Source organism: Saccoglossus kowalevskii, chromosome 1 (assembly GCF_978046115.1).
Source record: "Saccoglossus kowalevskii chromosome 1, keSacKowa6.1, whole genome shotgun sequence".
NCBI classification, from domain to species: Eukaryota; Metazoa; Hemichordata; class Enteropneusta; family Harrimaniidae; genus Saccoglossus; species Saccoglossus kowalevskii.
In genome coordinates, this window is record NC_140641.1 from 25,969,023 (window position 1) to 25,992,636 (window position 23,614).

Here is a 23,614-nt window from a genome sequence, read left to right on the forward strand (position 1 = left end):
ATAGGATGATCGCTGGCATGGGATTAGTGCCGCTTGGTGTGCGTGCATAATCTCTCTCTCTACCCAGAATCCTTTGTGGCCAAGTTTGTCGCGAATTTTCAGTATATACAACGCATTTCGTGGAGTCAAATGTCCATGAGCGACCATTAAAATCGTGTGGTTAATATTTAAGTCATGACATTACCAGTCTATTGTGTGCAACTACTAGTTAGAATACGATTTTTTTTTCCAGATGCTCTTGGCACTCACCGTCGTGTCTGTTTTGTTTCATTCCATGGGGTACTCCGTTGTTGACAGTCAATGGCATACTTACCTGGCGTAGGGGTTAACCGTGATCATGGAGGCGGTTCCCTCAGGGAGAGGCCCTCCCATTGCACTTCGGCTGGGCTGACACCTGCGATCGCCCCAAATGTGGGCGACTCGGGCGCATAATTTATGTTAGTGGGGGACTGCGTTCGCGCTATCCCCTGATAATGAAACTAAAAAATCAGATCTAATTTCTTACATTGGTCATCTCTAGTGAGAAATCGCGCAGATCCGCCTCATGTGAGAACAATGTGGGTTTCCTAACTAGATTTTCAGGGAAATGTCGACCATTGATCAAGTTATTATTATTTATTAAAAATGGACAGGTTTTCGATGTACTAAGCAATGAAATAATCGAGAGTTGGCCAGATCCACAGGTCACCTGTACTTGTCGAGTACTGACGCCCTCACACGCCGCGTTTCGCATAAAAGAAAACCCATTGGTTGACAGCAACCATATGATTTGGGGGGCTACGGACGCTGATAGGATGATCGCTGGCATGGGATTAGTGCCGCTTGGTGTGCGTGCATAATCTCTCTCTCTCTACCCAGAATCCTTTGTGGCCAAGTTTGTCGCGAATTTTCAGTATATACAACGCATTTCGTGGAGTCAAATGTCCATGAGCGACCATTAAAATCATGTGGTTAATATTTAAGTCATGACATTACCAGTCTATTGTGTGCAACTACTAGTTAGAATACGATTTTTTTCCAGATGCTCTTGGCACTCACCGTCGTGTCTGTTTTGTTTCATTCCATGGGGTACTCCGTTGTTGACAGTCAATGGCATACTTACCTGGCGTAGGGGTTAACCGTGATCATGGAGGCGGTTCCCTCAGGGAGAGGCCCTCCCATTGCACTTCGGCTGGGCTGACACCTGCGATCGCCCCAAATGTGGGCGACTCGGGCGCATAATTTATGTTAGTGGGGGACTGCGTTCGCGCTATCCCCTGATAATGAAACTAAAAAATCAGATCTAATTTCTTACATTGGTCATCTCTAGTGAGAAATCGCGCAGATCCGCCTCATGTGAGAACAATGTGGGTTTCCTAACTAGATTTTCAGGGAAATGTCGACCATTGATCAAGTTATTATTATTTATTAAAAATGGACAGGTTTTCGATGTACTAAGCAATGAAATAATCGAGAGTTGGCCAGATCCACAGGTCACCTGTACTTGTCGAGTACTGACGCCCTCACACGCCGCGTTTCGCATAAAAGAAAACCCATTGGTTGACAGCAACCATATGATTTGGGGGGCTACGGACGCTGATAGGATGATCGCTGGCATGGGATTAGTGCCGCTTGGTGTGCGTGCATAATCTCTCTCTCTCTACCCAGAATCCTTTGTGGCCAAGTTTGTCGCGAATTTTCAGTATATACAAAAAATTTCGTGGAGTCAAATGTCCATGAGCGACCATTAAAATCATGTGGTTAATATTTAAGTCATGACATTACCAGTCTATTGTGTGCAACTACTAGTTAGAATACGATTTTTTTCCAGATGCTCTTGGCACTCACCGTCGTGTCTGTTTTGTTTCATTCCATGGGGTACTCCGTTGTTGACAGTCAATGGCATACTTACCTGGCGTAGGGGTTAACCGTGATCATGGAGGCGGTTCCCTCAGGGAGAGGCCCTCCCATTGCACTTCGGCTGGGCTGACACCTGCGATCGCCCCAAATGTGGGCGACTCGGGCGCATAATTTATGTTAGTGGGGGACTGCGTTCGCGCTATCCCCTGATAATGAAACTAAAAAATCAGATCTAATTTCTTACATTGGTCATCTCTAGTGAGAAATCGCGCAGATCCGCCTCATGTGAGAACAATGTGGGTTTCTTAACTAGATTTTCAGGGAAATGTCGACCATTGATCAAGTTATTATTATTTATTAAAAATGGACAGGTTTTCGATGTACTAAGCAATGAAATAATCGAGAGTTGGCCAGATCCACAGGTCACCTGTACTTGTCGAGTACTGACGCCCTCACACGCCGCGTTTCGCATAAAAGAAAACCCATTGGTTGACAGCAACCATATGATTTGGGGGGCTACGGACGCTGATAGGATGATCGCTGGCATGGGATTAGTGCCGCTTGGTGTGCGTGCATAATCTCTCTCTCTCTCTACCCAGAATCCTTTGTGGCCAAGTTTGTCGCGAATTTTCAGTATATACAACGCATTTCGTGGAGTCAAATGTCCATGAGCGACCATTAAAATCATGTGGTTAATATTTAAGTCATGACATTACCAGTCTATTGTGTGCAACTACTAGTTAGAATACGATTTTTTTCCAGATGCTCTTGGCACTCACCGTCGTGTCTGTTTTGTTTCATTCCATGGGGTACTCCGTTGTTGACAGTCAATGGCATACTTACCTGGCGTAGGGGTTAACCGTGATCATGGAGGCGGTTCCCTCAGGGAGAGGCCCTCCCATTGCACTTCGGCTGGGCTGACACCTGCGATCGCCCCAAATGTGGGCGACTCGGGCGCATAATTTATGTTAGTGGGGGACTGCGTTCGCGCTATCCCCTGATAATGAAACTAAAAAATCAGATCTAATTTCTTACATTGGTCATCTCTAGTGAGAAATCGTGCAGATCCGCCTCATGTGAGAACAATGTGGGTTTCCTAACTAGATTTTCAGGGAAATGTCGACCATTGATCAAGTTATTATTATTTATTAAAAATGGACAGGTTTTCGATGTACTAAGCAATGAAATAATCGAGAGTTGGCCAGATCCACAGGTCACCTGTACTTGTCGAGTACTGACGCCCTCACACGCCGCGTTTCGCATAAAAGAAAACCCATTGGTTGACAGCAACCATATGATTTGGGGGGCTACGGACGCTGATAGGATGATCGCTGGCATGGGATTAGTGCCGCTTGGTGTGCGTGCATAATCTCTCTCTCTACCCAGAATCCTTTGTGGCCAAGTTTGTCGCGAATTTTCAGTATATACAACGCATTTCGTGGAGTCAAATGTCCATGAGCGACCATTAAAATCGTGTGGTTAATATTTAAGTCATGACATTACCAGTCTATTGTGTGCAACTACTAGTTAGAATACGATTTTTTTCCAGATGCTCTTGGCACTCACCGTCGTGTCTGTTTTGTTTCATTCCATGGGGTACTCCGTTGTTGACAGTCAATGGCATACTTACCTGGCGTAGGGGTTAACCGTGATCATGGAGGCGGTTCCCTCAGGGAGAGGCCCTCCCATTGCACTTCGGCTGGGCTGACACCTGCGATCGCCCCAAATGTGGGCGACTCGGGCGCATAATTTATGTTAGTGGGGGACTGCGTTCGCGCTATCCCCTGATAATGAAACTAAAAAATCAGATCTAATTTCTTACATTGGTCATCTCTAGTGAGAAATCGCGCAGATCCGCCTCATGTGAGAACAATGTGGGTTTCCTAACTAGATTTTCAGGGAAATGTCGACCATTGATCAAGTTATTATTATTTATTAAAAATGGACAGGTTTTCGATGTACTAAGCAATGAAATAATCGAGAGTTGGCCAGATCCACAGGTCACCTGTACTTGTCGAGTACTGACGCCCTCACACGCCGCGTTTCGCATAAAAGAAAACCCATTGGTTGACAGCAACCATATGATTTGGGGGGCTACGGACGCTGATAGGATGATCGCTGGCATGGGATTAGTGCCGCTTGGTGTGCGTGCATAATCTCTCTCTCTCTACCCAGAATCCTTTGTGGCCAAGTTTGTCGCGAATTTTCAGTATATACAACGCATTTCGTGGAGTCAAATGTCCATGAGCGACCATTAAAATCATGTGGTTAATATTTAAGTCATGACATTACCAGTCTATTGTGTGCAACTACTAGTTAGAATACGATTTTTTTCCAGATGCTCTTGGCACTCACCGTCGTGTCTGTTTTGTTTCATTCCATGGGGTACTCCGTTGTTGACAGTCAATGGCATACTTACCTGGCGTAGGGGTTAACCGTGATCTCTAGGCCTGCTTTCTGCTGTTGGTATAACCATTGTCCAGCTTCCTGCTACTGGTGACTTGACTGCTGATCAACCCTTATCCTTGCTGCTTCTCTTTGGTGAGTAATTGCTTGATTGTTTCTGGTTACTGTATTTGTTGTTGTCTCCCCGGGTGTGTGCCATCTTTGGCCCCCGGGGAAAGTCCGGAAGCTGCCGTGAAGAGAAGACACTGCGAAGCGCTCCTGAAGAAACCAGCTCCTGTCTCGTTCTGCTCTGCTTGGTGAGTCTTACCCATTTTTTGTCTGCTTGTCGCTAGTTTTCTACTTGGCGTCCTGTGTATCCTGTGTGGTTGGTGTCACCTATCTGGAGGACTGGCCTTTGCGCCGTTTCCCAAATCCTCCCCCGATTGTTGATCACTGCTCTGACGAGAATGAGGCGAGATTCCTCTATCTCGGTCACGTTGACTGAACCTGTCAAACCAGTTGACCTGTTCAAAAGAATTAAAGAGTTAGGTATTAATATTGACGACTTGACGTGTGTCCAGCCTCTGCCTGGTAACAAGTATGATATAACATTCACTTCATTCAGCAAAAGAAGAGAAAATGAACGGAAATTTGAAAAGATGCATGGCGTAGAAGATTGCAAAAATTTTACTGAGTACACGATCGTCACCCTTTTCCATATCCCATCTGAGACCAACGACAACGAAATTCGGTACACTCTTAGCCAATATGGCGAGGTCTTGGCCTCCCGCTTCTGTACCTACCACTTCGCTCCAAAAGTGTTCAATGGTAACCGCCAATATAAAATGAAATTGAGATCTAACATTCCATCTGCGTTACGTATCTCCGGACGTAATGTTTGGGTTTCATACATGGGACAAGTGAGAACATGCAACAGATGCCAGCAATCAGGTCACTTATCCAAAGACTGCAAAACCACCATTTGCAACAGATGCCTTGAGCATGGCCATTCGACAAATGACTGTGACAAAACCATTGTGTGCACTATCTGCCACAAACCCGGTCACATCGCTCGGAATTGCAAAATCTCCTTTGCTAACCAAGTCTCTAAAAGTCCCTCATGGGCAAATGCGCCACCAATGTCCTCTAGCTGCAAATGTGGAAACTTTGTTGCAGCCTTGGACATCAAGTGCATGTACTGCTCAGATCTGGTCCCTCCAAAAGAAGCAACTATAGAATCATGTACCAAGTGCTCCAAAAAATCCGAATCCCCATATGTAGAAGTCGCATGCCAGGACTGTTTACCCACCATTGAAGATATGGTCATAGAAAATACCACCGGAGAAAACACAACCGCCAACACAACCACCAACCCTCCGTCTGAGTCTCCTGTTCATGCTCCCACGGCCTCTTCTAGGTTACCAGTTACCAAATCAAACGAACCATCTGTTACCCAAAAACAGACACCCAAGATCCCAGCCAACACGGAGAATATGACCAATGAAATGGATCAACCAACACCAGCCCACAGTAGTGGTGAAAGCTCTCAATCATCATATGAGACTGCCATAGTCACACTGCCGCAGCCAGCTACAGCCCACCCTGGTCCAGAAAACACGAAACCTCCAACAGAAGATAGAAAAAGACACTTCTCAGATGATGGTCAAACAGATGAAAGTGCAAAAAAAATGAAACCACCGGAAGTGACCAAACTTCATGAAATTGTTACTAAAAATGCTAAGTTTACTTGCAACCAGTTCGCCAGCATTGGTTGCGAATTCATTGCTGAATCCTTTGCCAGCCTGCGTTCCCACTGTAAGAAGGAACATGGAGAGAGGGGAGTGAAATTATTTTGTCCGGTGTCAGCCTGCAAATTTTCCTCCGGCACAACATTGGCTTGGACAAAACATGTACACACAACACATACACACTTCTTATCGCAGCAGACGATAGAAAGTTTACAGCAGTGTCTCACCCTTAACCAGTAATATCATGACTACCATCGCCTCTATAAACATCCAGGGACTACGCAACCAAGCCTCCAGACTCGCCTTCTTTAACCACTGCCATAGCGCCAAATTCGACCTTATCTGCATCCAGGAAACGTATATGAGCTCTTGTGATGATGCGGAGCAATGGGAGATGGAATGGGGTGGACGCATCCTGTATAGCCTTGGGTCTAAACACTCAAGAGGCGTGGCCATCCTTTTCTCTCCAGCCTTCCAAGCGAAGTACAATGAAGTTCATACGGATTCTGAAGGCAGAGTTGTTTCTGTCTCCATCACGCATGGCACCACTTCCTTTCATTTGTGTTCTGTCTATGCCCCCAATAATCCTCAGGCTCGCATTAGCTTCTTCGGTTCTCTTGCTCAATATTTGCCCCCAAACAAAGAGACAATCCTATGTGGTGATTTCAATTGTGTCAGTGATCCACTGCTTGACAAACTTGGTGGACTTGATAGCCCAGAAGTCCGGGCCGGCTCTGATGTCCTTAATTCCATCTGCTCTGACTATAATATCACTGATCACTGGCGCATTTCCCATCCCTCAACGAAGGAATTCACCTGGAGGAGTGCCAACAACGCTTCTGCATCTAGAATTGACAAGTTTCTGACCCCCAAAAACATGACCACTGAATCTAAAATCATTCCTTGTCCATTCTCTGACCATGAATTCATCACCTGTGTACTCAAGATGCCAACATCCATCGCAAGAGGTCGAGGTGTATGGAAGTGTAATATCTCAACCCTCCAAGACCCTGTAGTCAGGAGTAGCATAAGAAAACACATCCAACAATGGAAGACCCTTAAACCTGCCTTTGACTCTATTTTGGACTGGTGGGACACAGTCAAGGCTCGGGCCAAATCACTAATCACCACGCACTCAAAACGCATATCGCAAGACAATAGAGCAAAGCTGAACAAACTTCTTCATCATTTTAAAGAACTGACACATAAGCTTAACTCGGGAGACCGTACTCGGGCTACCCTGGGATCCTACCACATTACCAAAAAGAAAATTCATGACTTACAGCTTAGGAAACTGGAAGGGGCGAAAATCCGCTCGCGAGCACAACTTATTCAAGAGCAGGAAAGATGGTCAAGCGTCTTTTTAACTACAGAACGCAGACGTGGCAAGAGCAAGCTGGTCTCCAGTGTTATCAATGCTGAAGGCAAAGTGGTGTCAGATCCGGATGAAGTCCCATCTGTCTTTGCCCAATTTTATAGTAAATTATATACATCACAACCAAACTTAGACTGCAAGGAGCAAGATTTCTTCCTGGGCAAGCTCACCAGGTCTTTCTCTGACATGCAAAAACAACAACTTGACAAACCAATTATACAGAAAGAGTTACATGATGCTCTGAAGAACATGAAAGATAATAAGACCCCGGGCTTGGATGGTCTTCCCAAAGAATTTTATATGCTCTTCTGGGAAGATCTAGGAGAAGATTTCACCCAAGTTATTAATATCGCCATGACACAAGGTCAACTATCCACCTCCCAGCGTCAGGGTCTAATCACCCTGGTGAATAAGCCTTCACCCCAAGAAGGTAATCATCACGAAGCAGTGCGCCCTGGGGATAAAAGACCTATATCCCTTCTTAACGTTGACTACAAAATCGTCACGAAAGCTCTCGCCACCCGTTTATATTCTGTTCTTCCATCTGTTATCGGGCCTTTCCAAACCTGTGGTGTTGCTGGGCGGTCAATTCACCAAAACGTGCGCATCCTGAGAGATTTCACCACTTTTGCTAATAGCAGAGGCTTTGGCAGTGCTATCGTTTCTTTGGATCAGAAAAAAGCCTTTGATAGGGTTGAGTGGAAATTCCTATATAAAACCCTCATGCAGCTGAATTGCGGCTCACTCTTCTGTTCTTACATCAAGACGATCTACAATGATATCATGAGTTCGGTCACCGTCAATGGGCATGTGTCCCCTGCCTTTTCTTTATCTAGGGGTGTCCGTCAGGGCTGCCCACTCTCACCTTTGCTGTACATCATTTTCATGGAGCCGCTTGCAGCAGCTGTGCAGAGTTCAACCGAAATCAAAGGTGTGAAACTACCTGGATCAAAAACTGAATGCAAACTTCTCCAATATGCAGATGACTCCACAGCTCTGGTTACTGATAATAAGTCGTTCAAGGCTCTGTTCCAACTTTTTGAGAGATTTGGTACTGCTTCGGGCTCTGAACTCAATATGACGAAATGCAAAGGTCTCTTCCTAGGAAGCTGGAGAAACCGTTCAGACAAGCCTTATAACATTGACTGGACGGGGGTCAGAATCAAAATCAATGGCTTCTGGTTTGGGAGCATCGATATGAGTGCCGTCAATTGGGACAGTTGCGTCAAGAAGTTTAAAACCACTCTTACTCAATGGGAGAAGAGACGTCTCTCAATGGTCGGAAAAGTCATCGTCATAAACAACCTCGTTACCGCACCACTTTGGTACATTGCACACATCTACAATATTCCCAACTCTGTCATTCAGACGCTCACTCCTCTGGTTTTCAACTTCATGTGGTCTGGGAAGAAAGAATTTATAAAGCGGGAAACTTTCTATCTGCCTCTACAAGAAGGGGGATTGGGCCTGGTTAACATCCAAATGAAGGCTGATGCCATTTTTATTCAAAGTTCCTGTAGTTCTATGGTGTCGGATCTCCCAGATCGCTTCTTCCCTCTGTCCTGGGCGAATAAAAACCTTCTAGCAATTCTGGCTCTGCCTTGGTCTAACCTGTATCCGCACTTTTCTGACCCACCACAATGGCATGCTCACCTCAGAAAGTCTTGTCAACAAAACCATGCGACACTCTGCACATCCAACTGGACGATCATATCTACAAAATCTGTGTATTCCACTCTCCTTGAGAAACTATCGCATACCCCACACGTCATCTTGAAAGCTCCCCACATGAACTGGAGTAAAATTTTCGCATCGTGCCACAGTCCTCTTCTGGATAACCTGTTGAAGGAGCTGGCCTGGAAAATCGTTCACAAGGCTCTGAAGACAAAGAGCACCCTATATCATTGGGGATGCATAACTTCTCGCTCCTGCCCAAGAGTTGACTGCTCACAAGTAGAGACTCTCGACCACCTGTTCTTAGAATGTGACACACCATCCTTGCTCTGGTCCTGGCTCGAACACTATATCCGTCATAACACCGGAATCACCATTATCTGCAGCAAAAATCTTGTGTACTATGGGATTCTCGCCTCACCACTCCAAGCTCACATTCAGGCCGTCATATTGTACATGGTTAATGTTATTAAACATGAAATCTGGAAATCCAGATGCTACGCCAACTTTGAAAAACAGCATGTCACATATGCAGAAGTCCTCATAAACACCAAGAGGTATATTAGTTCCAGAATCGAAGCCGACATCAATAATGAGGACACCGATACCGTCTCGGAAAAATGGCAATTCCTCATCGAAAAGACCAACTCCAAAGTGAAATCTAAACTTTAGGGTTCTGTTTTTCTGTCTTTTGTTTCATCTTTCCTGTTGTCTGTTAGCCTTTTATTTATTTATTTGTCGTGCTTTTGGTTTAACAACTGTTTCAAAAGATCAGGCAGGGAGGATCGTAACCTCGTGTGCCTAGACCCAGCGTGGCTGGCCTGCCTAGGGTGCACAGTTGTAGGTTAGAGTAGATTTTCCTTTGTTTTTGTTGTTGTTGGTATTCTTTGTCTTAGAGTAGGGTTTTTTTTTGCCACCCTAAAACAAAAATAGGCGGTTCCCTCAGGGAGAGGCCCTCCCATTGCACTTCGGCTGGGCTGACACCTGCGATCGCCCCAAATGTGGGCGACTCGGGCGCATAATTTATGTTAGTGGGGGACTGCGTTCGCGCTATCCCCTGATAATGAAACTAAAAAATCAGATCTAATTTCTTACATTGGTCATCTCTAGTGAGAAATCGCGCAGATCCGCCTCATGTGAGAACAATGTGGGTTTCCTAACTAGATTTTCAGGGAAATGTCGACCATTGATCAAGTTATTATTATTTATTAAAAATGGACAGGTTTTCGATGTACTAAGCAATGAAATAATCGAGAGTTGGCCAGATCCACAGGTCACCTGTACTTGTCGAGTACTGACGCCCTCACACGCCGCGTTTCGCATAAAAGAAAACCCATTGGTTGACAGCAACCATATGATTTGGGGGGCTACGGACGCTGATAGGATGATCGCTGGCATGGGATTAGTGCCGCTTGGTGTGCGTGCATAATCTCTCTCTCTCTCTACCCAGAATCCTTTGTGGCCAAGTTTGTCGCGAATTTTCAGTATATACAACGCATTTCGTGGAGTCAAATGTCCATGAGCGACCATTAAAATCATGTGGTTAATATTTAAGTCATGACATTACCAGTCTATTGTGTGCAACTACTAGTTAGAATACGATTTTTTTCCAGATGCTCTTGGCACTCACCGTCGTGTCTGTTTTGTTTCATTCCATGGGGTACTCCGTTGTTGACAGTCAATGGCATACTTACCTGGCGTAGGGGTTAACCGTGATCATGGAGGCGGTTCCCTCAGGGAGAGGCCCTCCCATTGCACTTCGGCTGGGCTGACACCTGCGATCGCCCCAAATGTGGGCGACTCGGGCGCATAATTTATGTTAGTGGGGGACTGCGTTCGCGCTATCCCCTGATAATGAAACTAAAAAATCAGATCTAATTTCTTACATTGGTCATCTCTAGTGAGAAATCGCGCAGATCCGCCTCATGTGAGAACAATGTGGGTTTCCTAACTAGATTTTCAGGGAAATGTCGACCATTGATCAAGTTATTATTATTTATTAAAAATGGACAGGTTTTCGATGTACTAAGCAATGAAATAATCGAGAGTTGGCCAGATCCACAGGTCACCTGTACTTGTCGAGTACTGACGCCCACACACGCCGCGTTTCGCATAAAAGAAAACCCATTGGTTGACAGCAACCATATGATTTGGGGGGCTACGGACGCTGATAGGATGATCGCTGGCATGGGATTAGTGCCGCTTGGTGTGCGTGCATAATCTCTCTCTCTCTCTACCCAGAATCCTTTGTGGCCAAGTTTGTCGCGAATTTTCAGTATATACAACGCATTTCGTGGAGTCAAATGTCCATGAGCGACCATTAAAATCATGTGGTTAATATTTAAGTCATGACATTACCAGTCTATTGTGTGCAACTACTAGTTAGAATACGATTTTTTTTCCAGATGCTCTTGGCACTCACCGTCGTGTCTGTTTTGTTTCATTCCATGGGGTACTCCGTTGTTGACAGTCAATGGCATACTTACCTGGCGTAGGGGTTAACCGTGATCATGGAGGCGGTTCCCTCAGGGAGAGGCCCTCCCATTGCACTTCGGCTGGGCTGACACCTGCGATCGCCCCAAATGTGGGCGACTCGGGCGCATAATTTATGTTAGTGGGGGACTGCGTTCGCGCTATCCCCTGATAATGAAACTAAAAAATCAGATCTAATTTCTTACATTGGTCATCTCTAGTGAGAAATCGCGCAGATCCGCCTCATGTGAGAACAATGTGGGTTTCCTAACTAGATTTTCAGGGAAATGTCGACCATTGATCAAGTTATTATTATTTATTAAAAATGGACAGGTTTTCGATGTACTAAGCAATGAAATAATCGAGAGTTGGCCAGATCCACAGGTCACCTGTACTTGTCGAGTACTGACGCCCTCACACGCCGCGTTTCGCATAAAAAAAAACCCATTGGTTGACAGCAACCATATGATTTGGGGGGCTACGGACGCTGATAGGATGATCGCTGGCATGGGATTAGTGCCGCTTGGTGTGCGTGCATAATCTCTCTCTCTCTCTACCCAGAATCCTTTGTGGCCAAGTTTGTCGCGAATTTTCAGTATATACAACGCATTTCGTGGAGTCAAATGTCCATGAGCGACCATTAAAATCATGTGGTTAATATTTAAGTCATGACATTACCAGTCTATTGTGTGCAACTACTAGTTAGAATACGATTTTTTTCCAGATGCTCTTGGCACTCACCGTCGTGTCTGTTTTGTTTCATTCCATGGGGTACTCCGTTGTTGACAGTCAATGGCATACTTACCTGGCGTAGGGGTTAACCGTGATCATGGAGGCGGTTCCCTCAGGGAGAGGCCCTCCCATTGCACTTCGGCTGGGCTGACACCTGCGATCGCCCCAAATGTGGGCGACTCGGGCGCATAATTTATGTTAGTGGGGGACTGCGTTCGCGCTATCCCCTGATAATGAAACTAAAAAATCAGATCTAATTTCTTACATTGGTCATCTCTAGTGAGAAATCGCGCAGATCCGCCTCATGTGAGAACAATGTGGGTTTCCTAACTAGATTTTCAGGGAAATGTCGACCATTGATCAAGTTATTATTATTTATTAAAAATGGACAGGTTTTCGATGTACTAAGCAATGAAATAATCGAGAGTTGGCCAGATCCACAGGTCACCTGTACTTGTCGAGTACTGACGCCCTCACACGCCGCGTTTCGCATAAAAGAAAACCCATTGGTTGACAGCAACCATATGATTTGGGGGGCTACGGACGCTGATAGGATGATCGCTGGCATGGGATTAGTGCCGCTTGGTGTGCGTGCATAATCTCTCTCTCTCTCTACCCAGAATCCTTTGTGGCCAAGTTTGTCGCGAATTTTCAGTATATACAACGCATTTCGTGGAGTCAAATGTCCATGAGCGACCATTAAAATCATGTGGTTAATATTTAAGTCATGACATTACCAGTCTATTGTGTGCAACTACTAGTTAGAATACGATTTTTTCCAGATGCTCTTGGCACTCACCGTCGTGTCTGTTTTGTTTCATTCCATGGGGTACTCCGTTGTTGACAGTCAATGGCATACTTACCTGGCGTAGGGGTTAACCGTGATCTCTAGGCCTGCTTTCTGCTGTTGGTATAACCATTGTCCAGCTTCCTGCTACTGGTGACTTGACTGCTGATCAACCCTTATCCTTGCTGCTTCTCTTTGGTGAGTAATTGCTTGATTGTTTCTGGTTACTGTATTTGTTGTTGTCTCCCCGGGTGTGTGCCATCTTTGGCCCCCGGGGAAAGTCCGGAAGCTGCCGTGAAGAGAAGACACTGCGAAGCGCTCCTGAAGAAACCAGCTCCTGTCTCGTTCTGCTCTGCTTGGTGAGTCTTACCCATTTTTTGTCTGCTTGTCGCTAGTTTTCTACTTGGCGTCCTGTGTATCCTGTGTGGTTGGTGTCACCTATCTGGAGGACTGGCCTTTGCGCCGTTTCCCAAATCCTCCCCCGATTGTTGATCACTGCTCTGACGAGAATGAGGCGAGATTCCTCTATCTCGGTCACGTTGACTGAACCTGTCAAACCAGTTGACCTGTTCAAAAGAATTAAAGAGTTAGGTATTAATATTGACGACTTGACGTGTGTCCAGCCTCTGCCTGGTAACAAGTATGATATAACATTCACTTCATTCAGCAAAAGAAGAGAAAATGAACGGAAATTTGAAAAGATGCATGGCGTAGAAGATTGCAAAAATTTTACTGAGTACACGATCGTCACCCTTTTCCATATCCCATCTGAGACCAACGACAACGAAATTCGGTACACTCTTAGCCAATATGGCGAGGTCTTGGCCTCCCGCTTCTGTACCTACCACTTCGCTCCAAAAGTGTTCAATGGTAACCGCCAATATAAAATGAAATTGAGATCTAACATTCCATCTGCGTTACGTATCTCCGGACGTAATGTTTGGGTTTCATACATGGGACAAGTGAGAACATGCAACAGATGCCAGCAATCAGGTCACTTATCCAAAGACTGCAAAACCACCATTTGCAACAGATGCCTTGAGCATGGCCATTCGACAAATGACTGTGACAAAACCATTGTGTGCACTATCTGCCACAAACCCGGTCACATCGCTCGGAATTGCAAAATCTCCTTTGCTAACCAAGTCTCTAAAAGTCCCTCATGGGCAAATGCGCCACCAATGTCCTCTAGCTGCAAATGTGGAAACTTCGTTGCAGCCTTGGACATCAAGTGCATGTACTGCTCAGATCTGGTCCCTCCAAAAGAAGCAACTATAGAATCATGTACCAAGTGCTCCAAAAAATCCGAATCCCCATATGTAGAAGTCGCATGCCAGGACTGTTTACCCACCATTGAAGATATGGTCATAGAAAATACCACCGGAGAAAACACAACCGCCAACACAACCACCAACCCTCCGTCTGAGTCTCCTGTTCATGCTCCCACGGCCTCTTCTAGGTTACCAGTTACCAAATCAAACGAACCATCTGTTACCCAAAAACAGACACCCAAGATCCCAGCCAACACGGAGAATATGACCAATGAAATGGATCAACCAACACCAGCCCACAGTAGTGGTGAAAGCTCTCAATCATCATATGAGACTGCCATAGTCACACTGCCGCAGCCAGCTACAGCCCACCCTGGTCCAGAAAACACGAAACCTCCAACAGAAGATAGAAAAAGACACTTCTCAGATGATGGTCAAACAGATGAAAGTGCAAAAAAAATGAAACCACCGGAAGTGACCAAACTTCATGAAATTGTTACTAAAAATGCTAAGTTTACTTGCAACCAGTTCGCCAGCATTGGTTGCGAATTCATTGCTGAATCCTTTGCCAGCCTGCGTTCCCACTGTAAGAAGGAACATGGAGAGAGGGGAGTGAAATTATTTTGTCCGGTGTCAGCCTGCAAATTTTCCTCCGGCACAACATTGGCTTGGACAAAACATGTACACACAACACATACACACTTCTTATCGCAGCAGACGATAGAAAGTTTACAGCAGTGTCTCACCCTTAACCAGTAATATCATGACTACCATCGCCTCTATAAACATCCAGGGACTACGCAACCAAGCCTCCAGACTCGCCTTCTTTAACCACTGCCATAGCGCCAAATTCGACCTTATCTGCATCCAGGAAACGTATATGAGCTCTTGTGATGATGCGGAGCAATGGGAGATGGAATGGGGTGGACGCATCCTGTATAGCCTTGGGTCTAAACACTCAAGAGGCGTGGCCATCCTTTTCTCTCCAGCCTTCCAAGCGAAGTACAATGAAGTTCATACGGATTCTGAAGGCAGAGTTGTTTCTGTCTCCATCACGCATGGCACCACTTCCTTTCGTTTGTGTTCTGTCTATGCCCCCAATAATCCTCAGGCTCGCATTAGCTTCTTCGGTTCTCTTGCTCAATATTTGCCCCCAAACAAAGAGACAATCCTATGTGGTGATTTCAATTGTGTCAGTGATCCACTGCTTGACAAACTTGGTGGACTTGATAGCCCAGAAGTCCGGGCCGGCTCTGATGTCCTTAATTCCATCTGCTCTGACTATAATATCACTGATCACTGGCGCATTTCCCATCCCTCAACGAAGGAATTCACCTGGAGGAGTGCCAACAACGCTTCTGCATCTAGAATTGACAAGTTTCTGACCCCCAAAAACATGACCACTGAATCTAAAATCATTCCTTGTCCATTCTCTGACCATGAATTCATCACCTGTGTACTCAAGATGCCAACATCCATCGCAAGAGGTCGAGGTGTATGGAAGTGTAATATCTCAACCCTCCAAGACCCTGTAGTCAGGAGTAGCATAAGAAAACACATCCAACAATGGAAGACCCTTAAACCTGCCTTTGACTCTATTTTGGACTGGTGGGACACAGTCAAGGCTCGGGCCAAATCACTAATCACCACGCACTCAAAACGCATATCGCAAGACAATAGAGCAAAGCTGAACAAACTTCTTCATCATTTTAAAGAACTGACACATAAGCTTAACTCGGGAGACCGTACTCGGGCTACCCTGGGATCCTACCACATTACCAAAAAGAAAATTCATGACTTACAGCTTAGGAAACTGGAAGGGACGAAAATCCGCTCGCGAGCACAACTTATTCAAGAGCAGGAAAGATGGTCAAGCGTCTTTTTAACTACAGAACGCAGACGTGGCAAGAGCAAGCTGGTCTCCAGTGTTATCAATGCTGAAGGCAAAGTGGTGTCAGATCCGGATGAAGTCCCATCTGTCTTTGCCCAATTTTATAGTAAATTATATACATCACAACCAAACTTAGACTGCAAGGAGCAAGATTTCTTCCTGGGCAAGCTCACCAGGTCTTTCTCTGACATGCAAAAACAACAACTTGACAAACCAATTATACAGAAAGAGTTACATGATGCTCTGAAGAACATGAAAGATAATAAGACCCCGGGCTTGGATGGTCTTCCCAAAGAATTTTATATGCTCTTCTGGGAAGATCTAGGAGAAGATTTCACCCAAGTTATTAATATCGCCATGACACAAGGTCAACTATCCACCTCCCAGCGTCAGGGTCTAATCACCCTGGTGAATAAGCCTTCACCCCAAGAAGGTAATCATCACGAAGCAGTGCGCCCTGGGGATAAAAGACCTATATCCCTTCTTAACGTTGACTACAAAATCGTCACGAAAGCTCTCGCCACCCGTTTATATTCTGTTCTTCCATCTGTTATCGGGCCTTTCCAAACCTGTGGTGTTGCTGGGCGGTCAATTCACCAAAACGTGCGCATCCTGAGAGATTTCACCACTTTTGCTAATAGCAGAGGCTTTGGCAGTGCTATCGTTTCTTTGGATCAGAAAAAAGCCTTTGATAGGGTTGAGTGGAAATTCCTATATAAAACCCTCATGCAGCTGAATTGCGGCTCACTCTTCTGTTCTTACATCAAGACGATCTACAATGATATCATGAGTTCGGTCACCGTCAATGGGCATGTGTCCCCTGCCTTTTCTTTATCTAGGGGTGTCCGTCAGGGCTGCCCACTCTCACCTTTGCTGTACATCATTTTCATGGAGCCGCTTGCAGCAGCTGTGCAGAGTTCAACCGAAATCAAAGGTGTGAAACTACCTGGATCAAAAACTGAATGCAAACTTCTCCAATATGCAGATGACTCCACAGCTCTGGTTACTGATAATAAGTCGTTCAAGGCTCTGTTCCAACTTTTTGAGAGATTTGGTACTGCTTCGGGCTCTGAACTCAATATGACGAAATGCAAAGGTCTCTTCCTAGGAAGCTGGAGAAACCGTTCAGACAAGCCTTATAACATTGACTGGACGGGGGTCAGAATCAAAATCAATGGCTTCTGGTTTGGGAGCATCGATATGAGTGCCGTCAATTGGGACAGTTGCGTCAAGAAGTTTAAAACCACTCTTACTCAATGGGAGAAGAGACGTCTCTCAATGGTCGGAAAAGTCATCGTCATAAACAACCTCGTTACCGCACCACTTTGGTACATTGCACACATCTACAATATTCCCAACTCTGTCATTCAGACGCTCACTCCTCTGGTTTTCAACTTCATGTGGTCTGGGAAGAAAGAATTTATAAAGCGGGAAACTTTCTATCTGCCTCTACAAGAAGGGGGATTGGGCCTGGTTAACATCCAAATGAAGGCTGATGCCATTTTTATTCAAAGTTCCTGTAGTTCTATGGTGTCGGATCTCCCAGATCGCTTCTTCCCTCTGTCCTGGGCGAATAAAAACCTTCTAGCAATTCTGGCTCTGCCTTGGTCTAACCTGTATCCGCACTTTTCTGACCCACCACAATGGCATGCTCACCTCAGAAAGTCTTGTCAACAAAACCATGCGACACTCTGCACATCCAACTGGACGATCATATCTACAAAATCTGTGTATTCCACTCTCCTTGAGAAACTATCGCATACCCCACACGTCATCTTGAAAGCTCCCCACATGAACTGGAGTAAAATTTTCGCATCGTGCCACAGTCCTCTTCTGGATAACCTGTTGAAGGAGCTGGCCTGGAAAATCGTTCACAAGGCTCTGAAGACAAAGAGCACCCTATATCATTGGGGATGCATAACTTCTCGCTCCTGCCCAAGAGTTGACTGCTCACAAGTAGAGACTCTCGACCACCTGTTCTTAGAATGTGACACACCATCCTTGCTCTGGTCCTGGCTCGAACACTATATCCGTCATAACACCGGAATCACCATTATCTGCAGCAAAAATCTTGTGTACTATGGGATTCTCGCCTCACCACTCCAAGCTCACATTCAGGCCGTCATATTGTACATGGTTAATGTTATTAAACATGAAATCTGGAAATCCAGATGCTACGCCAACTTTGAAAAACAGCATGTCACATATGCAGAAGTCCTCATAAACACCAAGAGGTATATTAGTTCCAGAATCGAAGCCGACATCAATAATGAGGACACCGATACCGTCTCGGAAAAATGGCAATTCCTCATCGAAAAGACCAACTCCAAAGTGAAATCTAAACTTTAGGGTTCTGTTTTTCTGTCTTTTGTTTCATCTTTCCTGTTGTCTGTTAGCCTTTTATTTATTTATTTGTCGTGCTTTTGGTTTAACAACTGTTTCAAAAGATCAGGCAGGGAGGATCGTAACCTCGTGTGCCTAGACCCAGCGTGGCTGGCCTGCCTAGGGTGCACAGTTGTAGGTTAGAGTAGATTTTCCTTTGTTTTTGTTGTTGTTGGTATTCTTTGTCTTAGAGTAGGGTTTTTTTTTGCCACCCTAAAACAAAAATAGGCGGTTCCCTCAGGGAGAGGCCCTCCCATTGCACTTCGGCTGGGCTGACACCTGCGATCGCCCCAAATGTGGGCGACTCGGGCGCATAATTTATGTTAGTGGGGGACTGCGTTCGCGCTATCCCCTGATAATGAAACTAAAAAATCAGATCTAATTTCTTACATTGGTCATCTCTAGTGAGAAATCGCGCAGATCCGCCTCATGTGAGAACAATGTGGGTTTCCTAACTAGATTTTCAGGGAAATGTCGACCATTGATCAAGTTATTATTATTTATTAAAAATGGACAGGTTTTCGATGTACTAAGCAATGAAATAATCGAGAGTTGGCCAGATCCACAGGTCACCTGTACTTGTCGAGTACTGACGCCCTCACACGCCGCGTTTCGCATAAAAGAAAACCCATTGGTTGACAGCAACCATATGATTTGGGGGGCTACGGACGCTGATAGGATGATCGCTGGCATGGGATTAGTGCCGCTTGGTGTGCGTGCATAATCTCTCTCTCTCTCTACCCAGAATCCTTTGTGGCCAAGTTTGTCGCGAATTTTCAGTATATACAACGCATTTCGTGGAGTCAAATGTCCATGAGCGACCATTAAAATCATGTGGTTAATATTTAAGTCATGACATTACCAGTCTATTGTGTGCAACTACTAGTTAGAATACGATTTTTTCCAGATGCTCTTGGCACTCACCGTCGTGTCTGTTTTGTTTCATTCCATGGGGTACTCCGTTGTTGACAGTCAATGGCATACTTACCTGGCGTAGGGGTTAACCGTGATCATGGAGGCGGTTCCCTCAGGGAGAGGCCCTCCCATTGCACTTCGGCTGGGCTGACACCTGCGATCGCCCCAAATGTGGGCGACTCGGGCGCATAATTTATGTTAGTGGGGGACTGCGTTCGCGCTATCCCCTGATAATGAAACTAAAAAATCAGATCTAATTTCTTACATTGGTCATCTCTAGTGAGAAATCGCGCAGATCCGCCTCATGTGAGAACAATGTGGGTGTCCTAACTAGATTTTCAGGGAAATGTCGACCATTGATCAAGTTATTATTATTTATTAAAAATGGACAGGTTTTCGATGTACTAAGCAATGAAATAATCGAGAGTTGGCCAGATCCACAGGTCACCTGTACTTGTCGAGTACTGACGCCCACACACGCCGCGTTTCGCATAAAAGAAAACCCATTGGTTGACAGCAACCATATGATTTGGGGGGCTACGGACGCTGATAGGATGATCGCTGGCATGGGATTAGTGCCGCTTGGTGTGCGTGCATAATCTCTCTCTCTCTCTACCCAGAATCCTTTGTGGCCAAGTTTGTCGCGAATTTTCAGTATATACAACACATTTCGTGGAGTCAAATGTCCATGAGCGACCATTAAAATCATGTGGTTAATATTTAAGTCATGACATTACCAGTCTATTGTGTGCAACTACTAGTTAGAATACGATTTTTTTTCCAGATGCTCTTGGCACTCACCGTCGTGTCTGTTTTGTTTCATTCCATGGGGTACTCCGTTGTTGACAGTCAATGGCATACTTACCTGGCGTAGGGGTTAACCGTGATCATGGAGGCGGTTCCCTCAGGGAGAGGCCCTCCCATTGCACTTCGGCTGGGCTGACACCTGCGATCGCCCCAAATGTGGGCGACTCGGGCGCATAATTTATGTTAGTGGGGGACTGCGTTCGCGCTATCCCCTGATAATGAAACTAAAAAATCAGATCTAATTTCTTACATTGGTCATCTCTAGTGAGAAATCGCGCAGATCCGCCTCATGTGAGAACAATGTGGGTTTCCTAACTAGATTTTCAGGGAAATGTCGACCATTGATCAAGTTATTATTATTTATTAAAAATGGACAGGTTTTCGATGTACTAAGCAATGAAATAATCGAGAGTTGGCCAGATCCACAGGTCACCTGTACTTGTCGAGTACTGACGCCCTCACACGCCGCGTTTCGCATAAAAGAAAACCCATTGGTTGACAGCAACCATATGATTTGGGGGGCTACGGACGCTGATAGGATGATCGCTGGCATGGGATTAGTGCCGCTTGGTGTGCGTGCATAATCTCTCTCTCTCTCTACCCAGAATCCTTTGTGGCCAAGTTTGTCGCGAATTTTCAGTATATACAACGCATTTCGTGGAGTCAAATGTCCATGAGCGACCATTAAAATCATGTGGTTAATATTTAAGTCATGACATTACCAGTCTATTGTGTGCAACTACTAGTTAGAATACGATTTTTTTTCCAGATGCTCTTGGCACTCACCGTCGTGTCTGTTTTGTTTCATTCCATGGGGTACTCCGTTGTTGACAGTCAATGGCATACTTACCTGGCGTAGGGGTTAACCGTGATCATGGAGGCGGTTCCCTCAGGGAGAGGCCCTCCCATTGCACTTCGGCTGGGCTGACACCTGCGATCGCCCCAAATGTGGGCGACTCGGGCGCATAATTTATGTTAGTGGGGGACTGCGTTCGCGCTATCCCCTGATAATGAAACTAAAAAATCAGATCTAATTTCTTACATTGGTCATCTCTAGTGAGAAATCGCGCAGATCCGCCTCATGTGAGAACAATGTGGGTTTCCTAACTAGATTTTCAGGGAAATGTCGACCATTGATCAAGTTATTATTATTTATTAAAAATGGACAGGTTTTCGATGTACTAAGCAATGAAATAATCGAGAGTTGGCCAGATCCACAGGTCACCTGTACTTGTCGAGTACTGACGCCCTCACACGCCGCGTTTCGCATAAAAGAAAACCCATTGGTTGACAGCAACCATATGATTTGGGGGGCTACGGACGCTGATAGGATGATCGCTGGCATGGGATTAGTGCCGCTTGGTGTGCGTGCATAATCTCTCTCTCTCTCTACCCAGAATCCTTTGTGGCCAAGTTTGTCGCGAATTTTCAGTATATACAACGCATTTCGTGGAGTCAAATGTCCATGAGCGACCATTAAAATCATGTGGTTAATATTTAAGTCATGACATTACCAGTCTATTGTGTGCAACTACTAGTTAGAATACGATTTTTTTTCCAGATGCTCTTGGCACTCACCGTCGTGTCTGTTTTGTTTCATTCCATGGGGTACTCCGTTGTTGACAGTCAATGGCATACTTACCTGGCGTAGGGGTTAACCGTGATCATGGAGGCGGTTCCCTCAGGGAGAGGCCCTCCCATTGCACTTCGGCTGGGCTGACACCTGCGATCGCCCCAAATGTGGGCGACTCGGGCGCATAATTTATGTTAGTGGGGGACTGCGTTCGCGCTATCCCCTGATAATGAAACTAAAAAATCAGATCTAATTTCTTACATTGGTCATCTCTAGTGAGAAATCGCGCAGATCCGCCTCATGTGAGAACAATGTGGGTTTCCTAACTAGATTTTCAGGGAAATGTCGACCATTGATCAAGTTATTATTATTTATTAAAAATGGACAGGTTTTCGATGTACTAAGCAATGAAATAATCGAGAGTTGGCCAGATCCACAGGTCACCTGTACTTGTCGAGTACTGACGCCCTCACACGCCGCGTTTCGCATAAAAGAAAACCCATTGGTTGACAGCAACCATATGATTTGGGGGGCTACGGACGCTGATAGGATGATCGCTGGCATGGGATTAGTGCCGCTTGGTGTGCGTGCATAATCTCTCTCTCTCTCTACCCAGAATCCTTTGTGGCCAAGTTTGTCGCGAATTTTCAGTATATACAACGCATTTCGTGGAGTCAAATGTCCATGAGCGACCATTAAAATCATGTGGTTAATATTTAAGTCATGACATTACCAGTCTATTGTGTGCAACTACTAGTTAGAATACGATTTTTTCCAGATGCTCTTGGCACTCACCGTCGTGTCTGTTTTGTTTCATTCCATGGGGTACTCCGTTGTTGACAGTCAATGGCATACTTACCTGGCGTAGGGGTTAACCGTGATCATGGAGGCGGTTCCCTCAGGGAGAGGCCCTCCCATTGCACTTCGGCTGGGCTGACACCTGCGATCGCCCCAAATGTGGGCGACTCGGGCGCATAATTTATGTTAGTGGGGGACTGCGTTCGCGCTATCCCCTGATAATGAAACTAAAAAATCAGATCTAATTTCTTACATTGGTCATCTCTAGTGAGAAATCGCGCAGATCCGCCTCATGTGAGAACAATGTGGGTTTCCTAACTAGATTTTCAGGGAAATGTCGACCATTGATCAAGTTATTATTATTTATTAAAAATGGACAGGTTTTCGATGTACTAAGCAATGAAATAATCGAGAGTTGGCCAGATCCACAGGTCACCTGTACTTGTCGAGTACTGACGCCCACACACGCCGCGTTTCGCATAAAAGAAAACCCATTGGTTGACAGCAACCATATGATTTGGGGGGCTACGGACGCTGATAGGATGATCGCTGGCATGGGATTAGTGCCGCTTGGTGTGCGTGCATAATCTCTCTCTCTCTCTACCCAGAATCCTTTGTGGCCAAGTTTGTCGCGAATTTTCAGTATATACAACGCATTTCGTGGAGTCAAATGTCCATGAGCGACCATTAAAATCATGTGGTTAATATTTAAGTCATGACATTACCAGTCTATTGTGTGCAACTACTAGTTAGAATACGATTTTTTTTCCAGATGCTCTTGGCACTCACCGTCGTGTCTGTTTTGTTTCATTCCATGGGGTACTCCGTTGTTGACAGTCAATGGCATACTTACCTGGCGTAGGGGTTAACCGTGATCTCTAGGCCTGCTTTCTGCTGTTGGTATAACCATTGTCCAGCTTCCTGCTACTGGTGACTTGACTGCTGATCAACCCTTATCCTTGCTG

General features: G+C 45.4%; 13 non-coding genes and 2 pseudogenes across 13 annotated transcripts; all 15 read left to right on the forward strand.

Annotated features, from left to right (window-relative positions):
- Nucleotides 1–305: 305 nt before the first annotated feature.
- On the forward strand, nt 306–470 carry LOC146750608 (U1 spliceosomal RNA). The gene has a single exon (XR_014930264.1). It is a non-coding gene; the product is annotated as a U1 spliceosomal RNA (small nuclear RNA).
- Nucleotides 471–1,094: 624 nt separating this feature from the next.
- On the forward strand, nt 1,095–1,259 carry LOC146750609 (U1 spliceosomal RNA). The gene has a single exon (XR_014930265.1). It is a non-coding gene; the product is annotated as a U1 spliceosomal RNA (small nuclear RNA).
- A 624-nt stretch (nt 1,260–1,883) lies between these two features.
- On the forward strand, nt 1,884–2,048 carry LOC146750610 (U1 spliceosomal RNA). The gene has a single exon (XR_014930266.1). It is a non-coding gene; the product is annotated as a U1 spliceosomal RNA (small nuclear RNA).
- Nucleotides 2,049–2,674: 626 nt separating this feature from the next.
- LOC146750611 (U1 spliceosomal RNA) lies at nt 2,675–2,839 on the forward strand. The gene has a single exon (XR_014930267.1). It is a non-coding gene; the product is annotated as a U1 spliceosomal RNA (small nuclear RNA).
- Nucleotides 2,840–3,461: 622 nt separating this feature from the next.
- Nucleotides 3,462–3,626, forward strand: LOC146750612 (U1 spliceosomal RNA). The gene has a single exon (XR_014930268.1). It is a non-coding gene; the product is annotated as a U1 spliceosomal RNA (small nuclear RNA).
- Nucleotides 3,627–9,946: 6,320 nt separating this feature from the next.
- LOC146750613 (U1 spliceosomal RNA) lies at nt 9,947–10,081 on the forward strand (annotated as a pseudogene).
- Nucleotides 10,082–10,707: 626 nt separating this feature from the next.
- Nucleotides 10,708–10,872, forward strand: LOC146750614 (U1 spliceosomal RNA). The gene has a single exon (XR_014930269.1). It is a non-coding gene; the product is annotated as a U1 spliceosomal RNA (small nuclear RNA).
- A 627-nt stretch (nt 10,873–11,499) lies between these two features.
- LOC146750615 (U1 spliceosomal RNA) lies at nt 11,500–11,664 on the forward strand. Its single transcript, XR_014930270.1, has one exon. It is a non-coding gene; the product is annotated as a U1 spliceosomal RNA (small nuclear RNA).
- A 626-nt stretch (nt 11,665–12,290) lies between these two features.
- On the forward strand, nt 12,291–12,455 carry LOC146750616 (U1 spliceosomal RNA). Its single transcript, XR_014930271.1, has one exon. It is a non-coding gene; the product is annotated as a U1 spliceosomal RNA (small nuclear RNA).
- Nucleotides 12,456–18,776: 6,321 nt separating this feature from the next.
- On the forward strand, nt 18,777–18,911 carry LOC146750617 (U1 spliceosomal RNA; annotated as a pseudogene).
- Nucleotides 18,912–19,536: 625 nt separating this feature from the next.
- LOC146750618 (U1 spliceosomal RNA) lies at nt 19,537–19,701 on the forward strand. The gene has a single exon (XR_014930272.1). It is a non-coding gene; the product is annotated as a U1 spliceosomal RNA (small nuclear RNA).
- A 627-nt stretch (nt 19,702–20,328) lies between these two features.
- LOC146750619 (U1 spliceosomal RNA) lies at nt 20,329–20,493 on the forward strand. The gene has a single exon (XR_014930273.1). It is a non-coding gene; the product is annotated as a U1 spliceosomal RNA (small nuclear RNA).
- Nucleotides 20,494–21,120: 627 nt separating this feature from the next.
- On the forward strand, nt 21,121–21,285 carry LOC146750620 (U1 spliceosomal RNA). Its single transcript, XR_014930274.1, has one exon. It is a non-coding gene; the product is annotated as a U1 spliceosomal RNA (small nuclear RNA).
- A 627-nt stretch (nt 21,286–21,912) lies between these two features.
- Nucleotides 21,913–22,077, forward strand: LOC146750621 (U1 spliceosomal RNA). Its single transcript, XR_014930275.1, has one exon. It is a non-coding gene; the product is annotated as a U1 spliceosomal RNA (small nuclear RNA).
- A 625-nt stretch (nt 22,078–22,702) lies between these two features.
- On the forward strand, nt 22,703–22,867 carry LOC146750622 (U1 spliceosomal RNA). The gene has a single exon (XR_014930276.1). It is a non-coding gene; the product is annotated as a U1 spliceosomal RNA (small nuclear RNA).
- The last annotated feature ends 747 nt before the right edge of the window (nt 22,868–23,614 follow it).